The following is a 19,621-nucleotide window of genomic DNA, read 5'->3' on the forward strand; positions in this document are numbered from 1 at the left end:
GATCTGATGTATGGTACAGCAGATGCTGAGGTAGAACCATTCCCCTACCAGTCATCAGTTCAAAAGGTGACATCTTGGTAGCACTATTTGGAGTTGCTCTAAATGCCATTAAGACTAGAGGTAGTTTTACATCCCAGTCTTTACCCGTTTCACTCACAAACTTTTTGAGGATTTTCACAATGGACTGGTTGTAACACTCTACACCACCACTTGAGGCAGCTCTATAAGCAATATGGAGCTTTCTTTTTACCCCTAGTATTTTCCACATTTTGGTCATCACTTCGCTAGTGAAGTGGGTTCCCCGATTGGATTTGATTCTTTGGGGTAGACCAAATCTGGAAAACACGTGGTTGATGAGCAATACTGCGCATGTTTCAGCACTATTGTTAGGTGCACTGATGCACTCAACCGTGACATGCCTGTTCACTAAATGGGTAAACATGTATTTGTTACCTCTTGATGACCTTGTTACTGGACCAATAAAATCAATTTGTATATCTGACCATGGCATTACCATCCCCCTTTTCTGCAATCGCGCTCTATGCGTTGGTGCAGTGGGTTGGAACTTTGGACAGATTAAACACCCTTGACAGTAGGTTTGGACATCTTTCAACATGTGTGGCCAAAAAGCATAGTCACGCAATATTTCATATGTGAGTTTGGCACCACGATGACCAGATGTGGGAGCATCATGGGCATGTTGAAGCATTAGACCTCTGAACTTGGTGGGTACTATCCATTGCTGGATGCCAGTTTTGGAGGTTCTAATTAACAAACCATCCTGTAACTTGAATTGTGTTCTGGATTCCATTAAGATTCTAAGATCTTCCTTGCCAATACAGTCATCTTTTGATATGGGGTTATTTTCAGGATCTTCTATGTGTTTATAGAAGGTGCCTACAATAGGGTCTCTTTTTGACTAGTGATCAGGTCCTCATTTGGAGAATCCTGACTCAATTGTACCAAGTTAGGCTCACTCTGTTGTTTTGCTTGGTTTCTGGTAATGGCTTCTACCTGAATTGCACCCATTAAGTGGTCAATATTAAGGAGTTCTCCAGTTATGGCTCCTTGTTTGGCTAATGAATCCGCAAGATCATTGCCTTCCTTATCTGGGCCTAGAACCCTGGAATGACCCTTGGTCTTTTTCCAGTATATGGTTAAATCATTGGATACCACCAGATTATCAATCTCGCAGAACAACTTGCCATGCTTGACTGGTTTGTTATTGCTTTTCTGCATGCCATTTCTTTTCCAAGTTGGCAGGTATTCAACAAAACTGCTACGCACATAATTTGAGTCAGTTATGATTACAAATTCATAATTACCATGTTCAATAGCCATTTCAATGGTTTTTAGAACAGCAGTTAGTTCTGCAACTTGACTGGATCTTGGTCCAATGTTGAAACCTATAGATATATTTGAGAATCCATTTGCCCAAGTTATGCCAATGCCAGTGACTAATCTGCGCTCATTATCAATAGTGGCATGGTAAGAAGAACCATCAACGTATACCCAAGGTAATGTTTGACAATGGTCCTCATTGTACATTTTATATGGGGAAAGCAATTGTTCCTCCAGGAAATCATCTTCTGATAATTCTTCCCCAGGATCTTTAGCAGTACAGTCATGGAGCTCAGCAAGCCCCTGTGCAACTGGATTCTTTTTATTCTGCTTGTAGCAAATTTCTAAAGGCCAGCCTTGAAAGGAAAGAGTCCACGCTGTTATGGGGCTATTACAGTCATCTTTTGATATGGGGTTATTTTCAGGATCTTCTATGTGTTTATAGAAGGTGCCTACAATAGGGTCTCTTTTTGACTAGTGATCAGGTCCTCATTTGGAGAATCCTGACTCAATTGTACCAAGTTAGGCTCACTCTGTTGTTTTGCTTGGTTTCTGGTAATGGCTTCTACCTGAATTGCACCCATTAAGTGGTCAATATTAAGGAGTTCTCCAGTTATGGCTCCTTGTTTGGCTAATGAATCCGCAAGATCATTGCCTTCCTTATCTGGGCCTAGAACCCTGGAATGACCCTTGGTCTTTTTCCAGTGTATGGTTAAATCATTGGATACCACCAGATTATCAATCTCGCAGAACAACTTGCCATGCTTGACTGGTTTGTTATTGTTTTTCTGCATGCCATTTCTTTTCCAAGTTGGCAGGTATTCAACAAAACTGCTACGCACATAATTTGAGTCAGTTATGATTACAAATTCATAATTACCATGTTCAATAGCCATTTCAATGGTTTTTAGAACAGCAGTTAGTTCTGCAACTTGACTGGATCTTGGTCCAATGTTGAAACCTATAGATATATTTGAGAATCCATTTGCCCAAGTTATGCCAATGCCAGTGACTAATCTGCGCTCATTATCAATAGTGGCATGGTAAGAAGAACCATCAACGTATACCCAAGGTAATGTTTGACAATGGTCCTCATTGTACATTTTATATGGGGAAAGCAATTGTTCCTCCAGGAAATCATCTTCTGATAATTCTTCCCCAGGATCTTTAGCAGTACAGTCGTGGAGCTCAGCAAGCCCCTGTGCAACTGGATTCTTTTTATTCTGCTTGTAGCAAATTTCTAAAGGCCAGCCTTGAAAGGAAAGAGTCCACGCTGTTATGGGGCTATTTGACAAATTCCCATCTCTTATTCTTTCCCTTTGCAAATATAGCAAAGGCTGGTGGGCCGTTTCTACAATAATTTTCTCGCCCTGTATATAGCTGTGGAAATTTTGTAGAGCCCATACAGTAGATAAGAGGGCTTTTTCACAATTGCTAAATTTGATTTCTACTGGGGATAGAGTTTTGCTCGCATAAGCAATGGCTTTGCTTAAATTATCATGCTTTTGGTATAAAACAGCACTCATGCTTACATCTGTGTAACCTGTCTCTAAGAAGAAAGGTTTACCACCTTCAGGGTATGCTAAACAAGGTGCTTGTATGAGTTTTCTCTTTAACTCTTTGATGGCTGTCTCTTGAGACTCACTCAAGTGCCATTTCACATCCTTCTTTAGAAGAAGTAGTAGTGGTTTAGCTAACTCTGCATAATTTAGTATGTATGGAGAGAGTGGTGTGTACTCAGTGGACACACCACGCCCTTAGGGGGCGCTTCCTCAGTTCCAATATAATAGGTGATATGGTAGTGCTTGTAATGCCTCAACAGAAAAAAACAGGCCTAAATCTAGAAATATGATAATAGCAACAATAATAAAACTATAAATAAAACCTTAAAAAATCTAAAATGTGGACATAAGTAAGTAACCACAATGCTGAAAATGATAATAGTAAAAAACTATACATATATATATATATATATATATATATATATATATATATATATATATATATATATATATCTGGAATATAAACATAGATTAGAAAAAATATTAAAACCAATTCAAAACCAAATAATGATAATGTCCAGGGTAATGACAGTTCCCAGATGTTTGAGGCTGCACTCTGTCAAAGGATGGCTATCCTGTAGTATGGAATCTAAAAAAGAATAAAAAACAGAGGCGCCACCATGGCCTAATATCGCCAGTACAGGTCAAATGAGCAGCAATATGAGAATGTGAATACTCACAAACATAAAGCACCCCACTGGTGCTAGTAGAGCAGACTGACACTTCTCAGTGGTTCAGCACACTGTATCCAAAGCGCAGAGACAGTCAGGAATCCTCTGACACTCCAATGTATATGTGCCTATGGATAAAGGAAAAAGCAACACGACATGGCCCAATATCATCAGGACAAGGGGAAAATAATACCAATAGCTTGCACTTACAAGATGGTGGGCACCTGCAGGTGCAATCTCAGCAAACTGGAGCCAAAACGTCGCCCAGTAGACTTAAAACAGCAATCCTCAACAGGAACCAGAATCAACGATAACATTTATCACAGGAGGTGAAAAATATATATACAATAGCAAGTGTATAAAAGTATAAAAAGTCTTTATTAACACAGCAACTAGTTTCTCAGCCTACTCAGGGCTGTTTCATCAGGCTATGACATACATTATAAAACACTTGCTATTTAACAGAAATCTAAAAACAAATGGGCTATTGTGATTGGATAATCAATTAGCAGAAACACAATTGGCAAAAAAAAACACACCTAACTACAATCACCTTTGTGTGGTTGTTAAGGTAACCTTTGTAAACACATGTAGGTAAGAAGATATTTACATGTTGAACCTCCTTACAAATTCAATGTATAAATAGATGTATAAAAACATACAATACAAAATAACTAAAAAACTACATTAAACATAACATTTTTTGTCCAAAGTCTATCTCAATAGGACATATTAAAAAATTGATATAAATCATTGAACCATTGCTTTTATCTATATACATAAACCCAAAGTGCATCTAAAATAACTGCCTATACATTCTCTCAATTTAAATCTCCTTAGTTTCTCAGTATGCTGCAAGTCTGATACTCTTAATATTAATGTTGCCACTTGTTGAGACTAGCTGATTGATCTCAAATGTTAGATAACACATTAGTGCTGACTTACGGTTTATTAGAGTAACGTATGATTGTCTTGAGCAGACTTTCCATAACTGTTTAATTTGATATTTGTATTGGTACTATTACTTCAAAAGTAGAGCTGTAACTCCTTAAACATAAAAATAGAGCCATAACTGTTTTGTGAACAGATGTCTTGAATGCAGCTTTTGCTGCCTGTCACACTTGATTCATTGAATGGGTGTATCAAGTGTTTTGATGTGAAGTGTTAGGTGATTGGTCCATATAGATGCCAGTCAAACACTGAGATTGTGCATATTAATGAACCTCAGAATTGAACAGACAGTTGCAATTGCTAAGGGTGAGGGCAGAAGTGCAGGATTTATAAAATGTTTTTTATAAATCCAGAATTGAACAGACAGTTGCAATTGCTAAGGGTAAGGGCAGAAATGCAGGATTTATAAAATGTTTTTTAGTTGTAAAGGCATGATATTTTATGTAAATAATAAACAGGTATAACATATTGGAAAATATATGATGTGCATTGTTAATTCACTATTTGGTGAATCTATTTTAACAAGTTATTAAGAGACACAGTAACTAAACAATAATTTCTTGTTAGTGAATCCTCTTTCTCCAATTGAGAAAAACATTAAAGTGCTTATCTATATTCTGTTTTATTAAATAATTTATATCTCATCCAGGGGATTAGACCTGTGCTGCCAGTAACTATCAGTGTTCACATAGAGAACATGTATATTAAATTACAAATGGTAATCACTGTTCCATATGATTTAGTAGTGCTAGAATAGATACATGGTGATATCCTATAAAAAAGTGATATACATGTTAAATAATTAAGTATTAAAAACTAAATAATATATACAAAGTTAATGGTGTGTTTATAGGGACTAGTGCAAGTATGAAGAATATATTAATAGCACTGTGTAACAGTGACTAAATTAGTGGTGTGAAAAGTGATGTGTTATGAAAAAAAAAAAAAAAAAATATAAAAAATAAAATAAAATGAATGTTGATAATATATATGTGTGACTAATACCAATGTAAAATATGATGACACTGTGTAGCAGTGACTATATTAGTGATGTGAGAGGTGTGACTAGAAATAATTAATAATGGGGTTGATATAAAGAGTGACTATATTAGTGGTGTATATGGTGTAACTAATTAATAAAATAAATATATATACCCTTTATATAGGTGACTGTAGTCAATGGAAGTGGGTAAGATCTGAAATGATAATGGTATTCACTTCTACTGAGGTTAATAGAGTATGAATGATGTTCTGTGTGAGACAGACAGTCATACAAACATTGTATATATCAGATATTGCAGAATAAATGCACCCCTAATTAAATAATGGGTCTAAAAAAACGAGATAACTACAGGACCCTAGAGATAAAAAATCATAAATATCATAATAGAAATAACAACTGGAGTGCTCATATTTCAGTAATTCTATTTAGAAGGCTGCCATATCTTGTAGGAGTGTTCACTCCACCTCTTTTTTACCTTGCGACAGGTGCGTCCAACATATTGGACCCCGCAACAACAGCTCAATAAGTATACAACAAAGGATGTCTCACATGTTAGAAAACCTTTAACTTTAAAGGTTTCTCCTGTGGTGTGTGATGTGAAGCTTGTGGCCTTGTGTGATGTATAACTGCACATACCACAATGTTTCCTATAGCACTTGGATATTCTGTTGAGATCAGAATTGGTGCCATGACTATTTTTCTCTTGGTATTTGTCCCTAACCACCTTACTGGGAGCTAGAGCAGTCTTGAGAGTAGGTGCTCTCCTAAATACTACTTTAGGCTTATTACCTACTATTTTGGTAAGAGTTGGATCTTGCATGAGGACTGGCCAGTGTTTATTGAGAATTTTGATAATAGCATGGTGATTAGAGTTAAATTTGGTAATAAACAACGGGGGATTGCAATCTTTGAATTGTTCCTTAACTTTTGATTTAGTGTTGAAATAGCAAGATCTATCTTCCTGCCTAACCCTACTGGTTTCGCGATCTATTAGGTCTTTAGGGTATCCTTTCTCAAGGAATTTATCCCCAATGACCTTAGCTTGTGCATCGTAGTCTTCCAGTCGTGTACAATTCCTTCTGATCCTTCTAAACTGTCCATATGGGACATTAGTCTTCCATTGTTTGTAATGATTGCTTTCATAATGAAGAAAGCTGTTGCAGTCAACAGTTTTGAAATAGGTCTTAGATTGAACTCTCCCCTCAGCAGTACGCCTTAGGGTTGGATCTAAAAAATCAATTTCCTCTCGCTGGATATCATGAGTAAAGGATATTCCATAAGTGTTGGAATTTAGGTGATCAAGAAAGGCACTGATCTCATCTCTCGACCCTCTATAAATAAATAGCAGGTCGTCTATGTAGCGGCCATAGAACACCAGGTTCGCTGCAAACTGGGTATTATAGATATAAGATTGTTCAAAACTACCCATAAAAAGATTGGCAAAGCTTGGAGCGAACCTGGTGCCCATGGCCGTCCCTTTGATCTGCAGATAATATCTGCTTTGATATAAGAAGTAGTTGTGTCCGAGAATAAAACTTATCAACTCAATGATAAAATCTATTTGTTGGACTGGCATGTAAATATCCTGTTCTAGATACGACTGAACTGCTTTAATGCCTAAATCGTGACGTATATTTGAATAGAGGGCCCCTACGTCGCAGGACACCCACCAACAGTGTTCGTCCAGGACACAATCCTGTAATTTTAATAGTAAATCTGTGGAGTCCTTGATGTAGGAAGGAAGGGTAATGACAAATTTCTGCAGATAATGATCGATATAAGCTGATAAGGAATCAGTAAGGCTTCCTATGCCAGCGATGATAGGTCTGCCCTGGGGTTTCAGAGGGTCCTTATGGACTTTGGGCAGATGATAGTAAAATGCTGTGCAATGATATTTGGGGAGACAAAAGTCTCTTTCAGATTTGTTCATAATACCAATATCAAGACCTCTCTGTAGGATTTGTTTTAACTGTTCAAGATAGCGAGGAGTCGGGTCACCAGATAGAACTTGGTAATACTCCTTATCATTTAATATACGATTTGCCTCTAGAATATAGTCTTGTATGTTTTGTAAAACAATTCCTCCGCCTTTGTCCGCCTGTCTGATCACCAGATCAGATCTATTGGTGAGACCTAATAAGGCCTTTACGTTCATTATAATTCAGATTGTATTTATACCTAAGCTTTTTTTGTTTTTTGGCTAATTTTTCTAGGTCTCCTAAGACCAAGTTAGCATAAATGTCAATATGATTGACATTATTCTTGGGTGGGACAAAGGTGGATTTAGGCCTCAAATTCGTATGAATGAAGGCATCAAACAAGTCTTCCATAAGAGTATGGGGTTCATAGGTAACAAAACCTTCTGATAGATGAGAGTTCATTGAGTTAGTAACAATGGGTCTGAGATTATCAATCTTGTTTTTCTTATCGGCAAAGTATTTCTGTAGGGATAATTTCCTCACATAGCTATTTATATCCACAAATATTTCATATATATTGAAATGATTAGAGGGACTAAAAGATAACCCTCTCCCAAGAACTCTAATCTCATCATCACTGAGTATATGTGATGAGAGATTAAAAATATCTTTTTGAAGTCTCTCTAATTTTTCCTTTTTGCGGGTGAGGGATTTACCTCGAGTTCCTCGCTTCCTAGTGGTCCTTTTACTCTTTGGGAGGAGTGGGGCCCCACAGGTCCTTGCCACACCGGTTGATCCTGTGATTGATGGCTTGCCCCTAAAAAAGGTGCATGTGGAATAGAGTTGACAGCATTATTAACATTAGTCTCTTCTTCATTGTTTTGTAGCAACTGATATATATTAGGGTGTACAAAATTCTGCTGTATCCTTTGATCTGTATCTCGGGGGCCAGATTCTAAATGGTGACCTCTTCTATCACTAGTGACAGTAGGTGAGGCCCAATAGGGATCTCTATTGTGATTATTGGTATGATTAACGCGATTAGTCATTCTGTTCTCATGATATTGAGGTCTGTAGTCCCTACTTGTGGAATTATAAGGTATATGTTCTCTATTGTAAGAATTATGATGATGGTAGGAAGAGTGAGAAGAATAATTGGTATATACGGGGGGTGTGAAAGGGTTAGGTGTCGAGTTATTATGGTAGGATGAATTGTTTCTACCATTTGAAGGTTTATTTGTATTAGTCTGTGATTTTGGATAATTATTACGTCTCCTCTCCCCTGCTATTTGCCACCCTCCATTTGTGCTTGGTCCACTTACGTTGGAGTGATCCGCAATATTTACAGGTCTAGGTGTTCTATTTATCCGATTATAAGTGTATACCTGACCTTTGGAATAATCCTCGTTATCCCTTTCCATTTTTTTATATTTGTGGAAAATGATTTGTTGCTGATAATCATCAGCTTTATCGTAAGTATCTTTCCTCAAAAGTTCAAATTGTGGGGATGATTTATGGACCTCAATTTCTTGTTGTAATTTGTCAATTTCAAGTCCTACTTCATCAACTAGTGTTTGTCTGTGTTTGATTAAAATATCCATAAGGGTCATAGAACAAGTGTTTAAAGCATTCTCCCATTCTTTAATAACATCATCATTGTTTTTGAAAGAGCAATTTTTAAACATCCTAAGACCTCTGGGTATTGCTTCTTATTTTTATACTTCTTAAGAGTATCCAAATCCCACCAATGTCTATGTTCAGTTTTGAGCAAAGACTCTAGTTTATTAAATGCAGATTGTAAAGACAGAGGTGGGCTGGCTACTTCAGAAGTAGAACCAATAGATTCAACATTTACCCTCCGATTTGCTCTTTCTGAGGAGGAAAGCATATTAGCCCTAATATATGTATATAAAGATAAAAAAGTGTATCTATATGAAAAAGGGATGCAGCTACCCCTAGTGTTAGCCAGTGGTATTCTAGTATGTATGGAGAGAGTGGTATGCACTCAGTGGACACACCACGCCCTTAGGGGGCGCTTCCTCAGTTCCAATATAATAGGTGATATGGTAGTGCTTGTAATGTCTCAACAGAAAAAAACAGGCCTAAATCTAGAAATATGATAATAGCAACAATAATAAAACTATAAATAAAACCCTAAAAAATCTAAAATGTGGACATAAGTAAGTAACCACAATGCTGAAAATGATAATAGTAAAAAACTATATATATATATATATATATATATATATATATATATATATATATGAGAATATATATATATATATTACTGGAATATAAACATAGATTAGAAAAAATATTAAAACCAATTCAAAACCAAATAATGATAATGTGAAATTCTATGAGTCCAGGGTAATGACAGTTCCCAGATGTTTGAGGCTGCACTCTGTCAAAGGATGGCTATCCTGTAGTATGGAATCTAAAAAAGAATAAAAAACAGAGGCGCCACCATGGCCTAATATCGCCAGTACAGGTCAAATGAGCAGCAATATGAGAATGTGAATACTCACAAACATAAAGCACCCCACTGGTGCTAGTAGAGCAGACTGACACTTCTCAGTGGTTCAGCACACTGTATCCAAAGCGCAGAGACAGTCAGGAATCCTCTGACACTCCAATGTATATGTGCGCATGGATAAAGGAAAAAGCAACACGACATGGCCCAATATCATCAGGACAAGGGGAAAATAATACCAATAGCTTGCACTTACAAGATGGTGGGCACCTGCAGGTGCAATCTCAGCAAACTGGAGCCAAAACGTCGCCCAGTAGACTTAAAACAGCAATCCTCAACAGGAACCAGAATCAACGATAACATTTATCACAGGAGGTGAAAAATATATATACAATAGCAAGTGTATAAAAGGCCTTTATTAACACAGCAACTAGTTTCTCAGCCTACTCAGGGCTGTTTCATCAGGCTATGACATACATTATAAAACACTTGCTATTTAACAGAAATCTAAAAACAAATGGGCTATTGTGATTGGATAATCAATTAGCAGAAACAAAATTGGCAAAAAAACCACACCTAACTACAATCACCTTTGTGTGGTTGTTAAGGTAACCTTTGTAAACACATGTAGGTAAGAAGATATTTACATGTTGAACCTCCTTACAAATACAATGTATAAATAGATGTATAAAAACATACAATACAAAATAACTAAAAAACTACATTAAACATAACATTTTTTGTCCAAAGTCTATCTCAATAGGACATATTAAAAAATTGATATAAATCATTGAACCATTGCTTTTATCTATATACATAAACCCAAAGTGCATCTAAAATAACTGCCTATACATTCTCTCAATTTAAATCTCCTTAGTTTCTCAGTATGCTGCAAGTCTGATACTCTTAATATTAATGTTGCCACTTGTTGAGACTAGCTGATTGATCTCAAATGTTAGATAACACATTAGTGCTGACTTACGGTTTATTAGGGTAACGTATGATTGTCTTGAGCAGACTTTCCATAACTGTTTAATTTGATATTTGTATTGGTACTATTACTTCAAAAGTAGAGCTGTAACTCCTTAAACATAAAAATAGAGCCATAACTGTTTTGTGAACAGATGTCTTGAATGCAGCTTTTGCTGCCTGTCACACTTGATTCATTGAATGGGTGTATCAAGTGTTTTGATGTGAAGTGTTAGGTGATTGGTCCATATAGATGCCAGTCAAACACTGAGATTGTGCATATTAATGAACCTCAGAATTGAACAGACAGTTGCAATTGCTAAGGGTGAGGGCAGAAGTGCAGGATTTATAAAATGTTTTTTATAAATCCAGAATTGAACAGACAGTTGCAATTGCTAAGGGTAAGGGCAGAAATGCAGGATTTATAAAATGTTTTTTAGTTGTAAAGGCATGATATTTTATGTAAATAATAAACAGGTATAACATATTGGAAAATATATGATGTGCATTGTTAATTCACTATTTGGTGAATCTATTTTAACAAGTTATTAAGAGACACAGTAACTAAACAATAATTTCTTGTTAGTGAATCCTCTTTCTCCAATTGAGAAAAACATTAAAGTGCTTATCTATATTCTGTTTTATTAAATAATTTATATCTCATCCAGGGGATTAGACCTGTGCTGCCAGTAACTATCAGTGTTCACATAGAGAACATGTATATTAAATTACAAATGGTAATCACTGTTCCATATGATTTAGTAGTGCTAGAATAGATACATGGTGATATCCTATAAAAAAGTGATATACATGTTAAATAATTAAGTATTAAAAACTAAATAATATATACAAAGTTAATGGTGTGTTTATAGGGACTAGTGCAAGTATGAAGAATATATTAATAGCACTGTGTAACAGTGACTAAATTAGTGGTGTGAAAAGTGATGTGTTATGAAAAAAAAAAAAAAAAAATATAAAAAATAAAATAAAATGAATGTTGATAATATATATGTGTGACTAATACCAATGTAAAATATGATGACACTGTGTAGCAGTGACTATATTAGTGATGTGAGAGGTGTGACTAGAAATAATTAATAATGGGGTTGATATAAAGAGTGACTATATTAGTGGTGTATATGGTGTAACTAATTAATAAAATAAATATATATACCCTTTATATAGGTGACTGTAGTCAATGGAAGTGGGTAAGATCTGAAATGATAATGGTATTCACTTCTACTGAGGTTAATAGAGTATGAATGATATTCTGTGTGAGACAGACAGTCATACAAACATTGTATATATCAGATATTGCAGAATAAATGCACCCCTAATTAAATAATGGGTCTAAAAAAACGAGATAACTACAGGACCCTAGAGATAAAAAATCATAAATATCATAATAGAAATAACAACTGGAGTGCTCATATTTCAGTAATTCTATTTAGAAGGCTGCCATATCTAGATTTTCATTGAGTCCATCTGGTTGAAGTGTCCTCAATTTCCTGATCCAAAAAGTCTCTCTTTTCCTGAGCATCAGGAAAGCATCAGGTGAACCTCTAGAGATAGCCTCTAAGGGTATAATTTTCATTGGGTTTTTTTTGTTGGTGGTGGTAGGCAAGACAATGTCTTGATACACTATGTAATTTGGATTTTTTATTTATGTTGTAGGAGTGTTCACTCCACCTCTTTTTTACCTTGCGACAGGTGCGTCCAACATATTGGACCCCGCAACAACAGCTCAATAAGTATACAACAAAGGATGTCTCACATGTTAGAAAACCTTTAATTTTAAAGGTTTCTCCTGTGGTGTGTGATGTGAAGCTTGTGGCCTTGTGTGATGTATAACTGCACATACCACAATGTTTCCTATAGCACTTGGATATTCTGTTGAGATCAGAATTGGTGCCATGACTATTTCTCTCTTGGTATTTGTCCCTAACCACCTTACTGGGAGCTAGAGCAGTCTTGAGAGTAGGTGCTCTCCTAAATACTACTTTAGGCTTATTACCTACTATTTTGGTAAGAGTTGGATCTTGCATGAGGACTGGCCAGTGTTTATTGAGAATTTTGATAATAGCATGGTGATTAGAGTTAAATTTGGTAATAAACAACGGGGGATTGCAATCTTTGAATTGTTCCTTAACTTTTGATTTAGTGTTGAAATAGCAAGATCTATCTTCCTGCCTAACCCTACTGGTTTCGCGATATATTAGGTCTTTAGGGTATCCTTTCTCAAGGAATCTATCCCCAATGACCTTAGCTTGTGCATCGTAGTCTTCCAGTCGTGTACAATTCCTTCTGATCCTTCTAAACTGTCCATATGGGACATTAGTCTTCCATTGTTTGTAATGATTGCTTTCATAATGAAGAAAGCTGTTGCAGTCAACAGTTTTGAAATAGGTCTTAGATTGAACTCTCCCCTCAGCAGTACGCCTTAGGGTTGGATCTAAAAAATCAATTTCCTCTCGCTGGATATCATGAGTAAAGGATATTCCATAAGTGTTGGAATTTAGGTGATCAAGAAAGGCACTGATCTCATCTCTCGACCCTCTATAAATAAATAGCAGGTTGTCTATGTAGCGGCCATAGAACACCAGGTTCGCTGCAAACTGGGTATTATAGATATAAGATTGTTCAAAACTACCCATAAAAAGATTAGCAAAGCTTGGAGCGAACCTGGTGCCCATGGCCGTCCCTTTGATCTGCAGATAATATCTGCTTTGATATAAGAAGTAGTTGTGTCCGAGAATAAAACTTATCAACTCATTGATAAAATCTATTTGTTGGACTGGCATGTAAATATCCTGTTCTAGATACGACTGAACTGCTTTAATGCCTAAATCGTGACGTATATTTGAATAGAGGGCCCCTACGTCGCAGGACACCCACCAACAGTGTTCGTCCAGGACACAATCCTGTAATTTTAATAGTAAATCTGTGGAGTCCTTGATGTAGGAAGGAAGGGTAATGACAAATTTCTGCAGATAATGATCGATATAAGCTGATAAGGAATCAGTAAGGCTTCCTATGCCAGCGATGATAGGTCTGCCCTGGGGTTTCAGAGGGTCCTTATGGACTTTGGGCAGATGATAGTAAAATGCCGTGCAAGGATATTTGGGGAGACAAAAGTCTTTCAGATTTGTTCATAATACCAATATCAAGACCTCTCTGTAGGATTTGTTTTAACTGTTCAAGATAGCGAGGAGTCGGGTCACCAGATAGAACTTGGTAATACTCCTTATCATTTAATATACGATTTGCCTCTAGAATATAGTCTTGTATGTTTTGTAAAACAATTCCTCCGCCTTTGTCCGCCTGTCTGATCACCAGATCAGATCTATTGGTGAGACCTAAGAAGGCCTTACGTTCATTATAATTCAGATTGTATTTATACCTAAGCTTTTTTTGTTTTTTGGCTAATTTTTCTAGGTCTCCTAAGACCAAGTTAGCATAAATGTCAATATGATTGACATTATTCTTGGGTGGGACAAAGGTGGATTTAGGCCTCAAATTCTTCTGATAGATGAGAGTCCATTGAGTTAGTAACAATGGGTCTGAGATTATCAATCTTGTTTTTCTTATCGGCAAAGTATTTCTGTAGGGATAATTTCCTCACATAGCTATTTATATCCACAAATATTTCATATATATTGAAATGATTAGAGGGACTAAAAGATAACCCTCTCCCAAGAACTCTAATCTCATCATCACTGAGTATATGTGATGAGAGATTAAATATACCTTTTTGAAGTCTCTCTAATTTTTCCTTTTTGCGGGTGAGGGATTTACCTCGAGTTCCTCGCTTCCTAGTGGTCTTTTTACTCTTTGGGAGGAGTGGGGCACCACAGGTCCTTGCCACACCGGTTGATCCTGTGATTGATAGCTTGCCCCTAAAAACAGTTATGGCTCTATTTTTATGTTTAAGGAGTTACAGCTCTACTTTTGAAGTAATAGTACCAATACAAATATCAAATTAAACAGTTATGGAAAGTCTGCTCAAGACAATCATACGTTACCCTAATAAACCGTAAGTCAGCACTAATGTGTTATCTAACATTTGAGATCAATCAGCTAGTCTCAACAAGTGGCAACATTAATATTAAGAGTATCAGACTTGCAGCATACTGAGAAACTAAGGAGATTTAAATTGAGAGAATGTATAGGCAGTTATTTTAGATGCACTTTGGGTTTATGTATATAGATAAAAGCAATGGTTCAATGATTTATATCAATTGTTTAATATGTCCTATTGAGATAGACTTTGGACAAAAAATGTTATGTTTAATGTAGTTTTTTAGTTATTTTGTATTGTATGTTTTTATACATCTATTTATACATTGTATTTGTAAGGAGGTTCAACATGTAAATATCTTCGTACCTACATGTGTTTACAAAGGTTACCTTAACAACCACACAAAGGTGATTGTAGTTAGGTGTGGTTTTTTTTGCCAATTGTGTTTCTGCTAATTGATTATCCAATCACAATAGCCCATTTGTTTTTAGATTTCTGTTAAATAGCAAGTGTTTTATAATGTATGTCATAGCCTGATGAAACAGCCCTGAGTAGGCTGAGAAACTAGTTGCTGTGTTAATAAAGACTTTTTATACTTTTATACACTTGCTATTGTATATATATTTTTCACCTCCTGTGATAAATGTTATCGTTGATTCTGGTTCCTGTTGAGGATTGCTGTTTTAAGTCTACTGGGCGACGTTTTGGCTCCAGTTTGCTGAGATTGCACCTGCAGGTGCCCACCATCTTGTAAGTGCAAGCTATTGGTATTATTTTCCCCTTGTCCTGATGATATTGGGCCATGTCGTGTTGCTTTTTCCTTTATCCATAGGCACATATACATTGGAGTGTCAGAGGATTCCTGACTGTCTCTGCGCTTTGGATACAGTGTGCTGAACCACTGAGAAGTGTCAGTCTGCTCTACTAGCACCAGTGGGGTGCTTTATGTTTGTGAGTATTCACATTCTCATATTGCTGCTCATTTTACCTATACTGGCGATATTAGGCCATGGTGGCACCTCTGTTTTTTATTATTTTTTAAACTCTGCATAATTATCAATGAATTTGCGAGAATAATTTGTCATACTCAGGAATGATCTCAATTCCTTTAATTTAGTTGGGTTTTTAGAATTTACTATAGCTTCCACCTTTTTCTTCTGAGGATTTAGGCCTTCAGAAGTAACCTCATGTCCCAAAAAGTTTACACGAGTGCGGCACCATTGAGCTTTTTGTAGGGATAATTTGACACCTGCCCTTTTAAGTTGGCTGAGGACGTGTTTAAGCTCTGCAATGTGTTTTTCAAAGTCTGTGCTTTTGATTAAAACATCATCAACATAAGATAAGGTCCCCCTTTCTAGTGCATCAGGCATAACCTTATGCATGAATACAGCAAATTCATGTTCCGAATTTATGTATCCAAAAGGGAGTCTCTGAAATGCATATTGGACCTTTTGGAATGAGAATGCCAGCTTATACTGGTCCTCCTCATGTACTTTAATGGTCCAATATCCCTGTGCACAATCAATGGCAGTGAATATTTTGGATCCATGCATCTGTGCTAGGCATTGGTCAATGTATGGTACAGGCCAGCCAGACATGTACACTTGTTTGTTTAGTTGTCTTAAATAAGCACACAAACACCATTGTCCATTGGGCTTAAGAACACCTAGAATAGGATTGTTGTAAGAGCTGTGCACCTGTCTGATAATACCTCTTTCTTCCAAGATCCTTATTATTTCTGCAAGAGAATCATATGAGGCTAAAGGAAGTCTGTATTGTTTAACAAAGACAGGTGGTGCTTCGGGATCTGTTTGTATTCTTGCAATGTGCAAGTCTGTAGTACCACAGTCATAAGAATCCCTAGCAAAAATATCCTTGTACTTCATCAGGAGTTCTCGCAGCTGTTGGTGTTCATCATCGCTGGAACAGCCATTAGCTAAGGATATTTGCTCTTCGACTATTTGCTGAAATCCTGTAAAGATTTCAGGCTGTCCTATTTCATAGGCTTCTTCCAACCTAGAGGTGAGATCCCCTTGATTATAATTTACATTGCCCCCATGAGTCTGGGTATTGGGGTAATCTTGCTGTTTGATCGGCTGATCAAACACTAGAGAGGCTTCTTCAATTTTACAGATGCCTTCCTCTGAGCTGAAGGGATAAATAGACTGAATATTAAATAGACCCTCTGGCATAGATGTAAAGGATTGTTCTATTAATTGTTCTTCAGTTAAGTATCCTTCAGGGCTGCATTTTCATCCTGAAATACTTCAGGGTCCCCCCTTAACCTGCTCCAGAGGCAAGAGTTAATCAAATCTATTTGTATGGCATATCTATGTAAGATATCATTGAAAATGTATATTTGATTATGGGGAGTATTTAAAACTAAAAACAGGTGCTTCACTGATTTATTACCTATAGATACAGATAATAAGCATTTAGCTGTGATGTTATAGCTTTCAAATCTGTTATCCAGGTTGTGGACACAGTGGTCTTGGGGAGAAAGATATTTAATCACTTTAGGTTCCGCTTTCTGCGCTAATAAGCCTTTGCTTATATAGCTAGCTTTCTGTTTTAAGTTCAATTTGGCATATTTTGTTGTACCAAGGTCATGCACTTGTATAGGGATAAATAGATCCTCTTTAACTCTCTCAATCTCTGCGAGGTATTGAGCGTGCCCCCCCCTTAGGGATTTTATGATCCCCCTTGTGAGAGATATGGTTAATACATCGCCGTCTATATAAAAATATATATCTTTCCAGGCGAAATTTTAAAAGTACTACCATCAGAGCCACTTAAAGGAGTCTGATCATCTATTTGTAAAATGGTGATTTCAGGTACAGAGTTTTTCCTGAAATGAATCTCCACAGCATCTGGTTTCTCTTCCACCACGTGACAATTATGTACCAGATAAACCAGATTTCTCATAATTGATAGGCCTTTTAACTTGTGACCAAATTACATTATTTATGCAATCAATTATGGTGCTTAGTCGTTTCAGGAGATCACTACCAATAATTAAACGATCAGTTGGCAGATCCACTATAATGACAGGGTGTCTTATGACCCTGTTCCCTAGTTTAAATTTTAACCAGACCGTACCGTAGACTTTTAGAAAGTCACCCCCAACACCTATATGAGAACCATCAAATTCTTTTATTTTAGGTTTGTCGGGTGTTAGCCCGTTTAGCTGTGTGTTGTACCTGTGGGATAAGATAGTTGCCTGAGACCCAGTATCAATTAATCCCATGATAGGGTTGGAGACTGAATCTTGCAGCTCAGCTAATACATAATATCTCCCAGAAGTTTCTACCATTTCACACATAAAATTGTCATTATCATACATCTGTGCGCTTCGCCACGTGTTACCTGATTCCGCCATGTTTTCCAATGCAGAAGGAACTTCATACCTACCGGTCCCCTCTTTGACAGGGTCGGCCGGATTCTTGTGTACTGCATTTGTGGAAATAAGGTTAAGAGAACGCTGCAAAGGAAGAATTTGGTTAATTTTCCCGGCTGAGGTTGCTCGCCATCACAGCTAAATCGTCCGTTTCCGGTCTGTGGGGAGAGAACATGATTAGTACCATTTTTGACAGTTATCATTTTATTTTGTATATCTCTCCCCTCCCTTTCAGGTGATACTGCAGTGTCTATGACTGTGCCCACTGCTGGCCACTGGCTGTACCCCTAAAAAAGTATTGTTCGGTTGCTGAGCTGTAAGTTTTTGACTCATATTAGCGACTTGTTCACTCAACCGAATTAGCTGGATACTAAGCTGATCTACTTGATTGTACAAGTTACCTCTACTCCTGGGCCTATCTCTTGTTGCCCCATAATAATGATTCCTGGACCATTGGTTCCCCTCAGAATCAGAGCCACTATTTCTATCCTGGCGTGGTTGCCCCTGGGGTTCAATTTGTTCAGCATTATTATTTTAGGGAGCCTTATTTACTTGGGGTGTCTGGTTATCCTGAGAATATCTTCACCATCTATTGTATCTACCTTTGCGTGGGTACCAATTATTCTGTGGGTATTCTCTTTGGGCGTAATTATTCGCCTGAGTATGTCCCCCACTTTGGCTATAGTATCTCTGTGTCTCAGCCCGTGTTGGGGGAGGGGTAGAGTTAAACCTCTGTGGAGATGGCCTGTTTTCTCTGGCCACTTTCGCGTAGGATTTCTTTTTAGACTCCAAATTTAGGGGGCTAGGTGACACCCTAGTTTCGGCAACTATTTTAGGATTGGGCTTTCTCTCCCTTTTATTCCCCTGTTCACTGGATTGCTAAATAGAGTATAACTTTGTTCTCTCTTTGATCAGCCATTCCAATGAGCAGTTCTCATCAAAATCTCTAGCTAAGTTAATTTGGATGGGTGCGGGCAGTGCTTCAAAAAATAGATTCACAAACTCTGAGCATTCAAATATGGGATTATCTTCAGCCATACTGTATGCATTTTTCAATACAGAAAGGAACTCTATGGGACTTTGATTCGCACTACATTTTAAACCATATACAGCTATTTTCGCTGCAGTTTTAGTGCGATACTGCCCAAACTCTTTTCTGCACTGTCGTTTTATTTCACTCCAGGAATTAATATTTATATCCTTTAGTGAAGCAAAGAATTTGTGATGTTTACCTTTAAATACCCAGGGTAGAAATTCAATTTTTAACTGCTCACTTGTAACACTCATTATAGATAAAGCATTTTCAAAGGCCTCTAA

This window comes from Bombina bombina, chromosome 4, assembly GCF_027579735.1.
Source record: "Bombina bombina isolate aBomBom1 chromosome 4, aBomBom1.pri, whole genome shotgun sequence".
Classification (NCBI taxonomy): domain Eukaryota; kingdom Metazoa; phylum Chordata; class Amphibia; order Anura; family Bombinatoridae; genus Bombina; species Bombina bombina.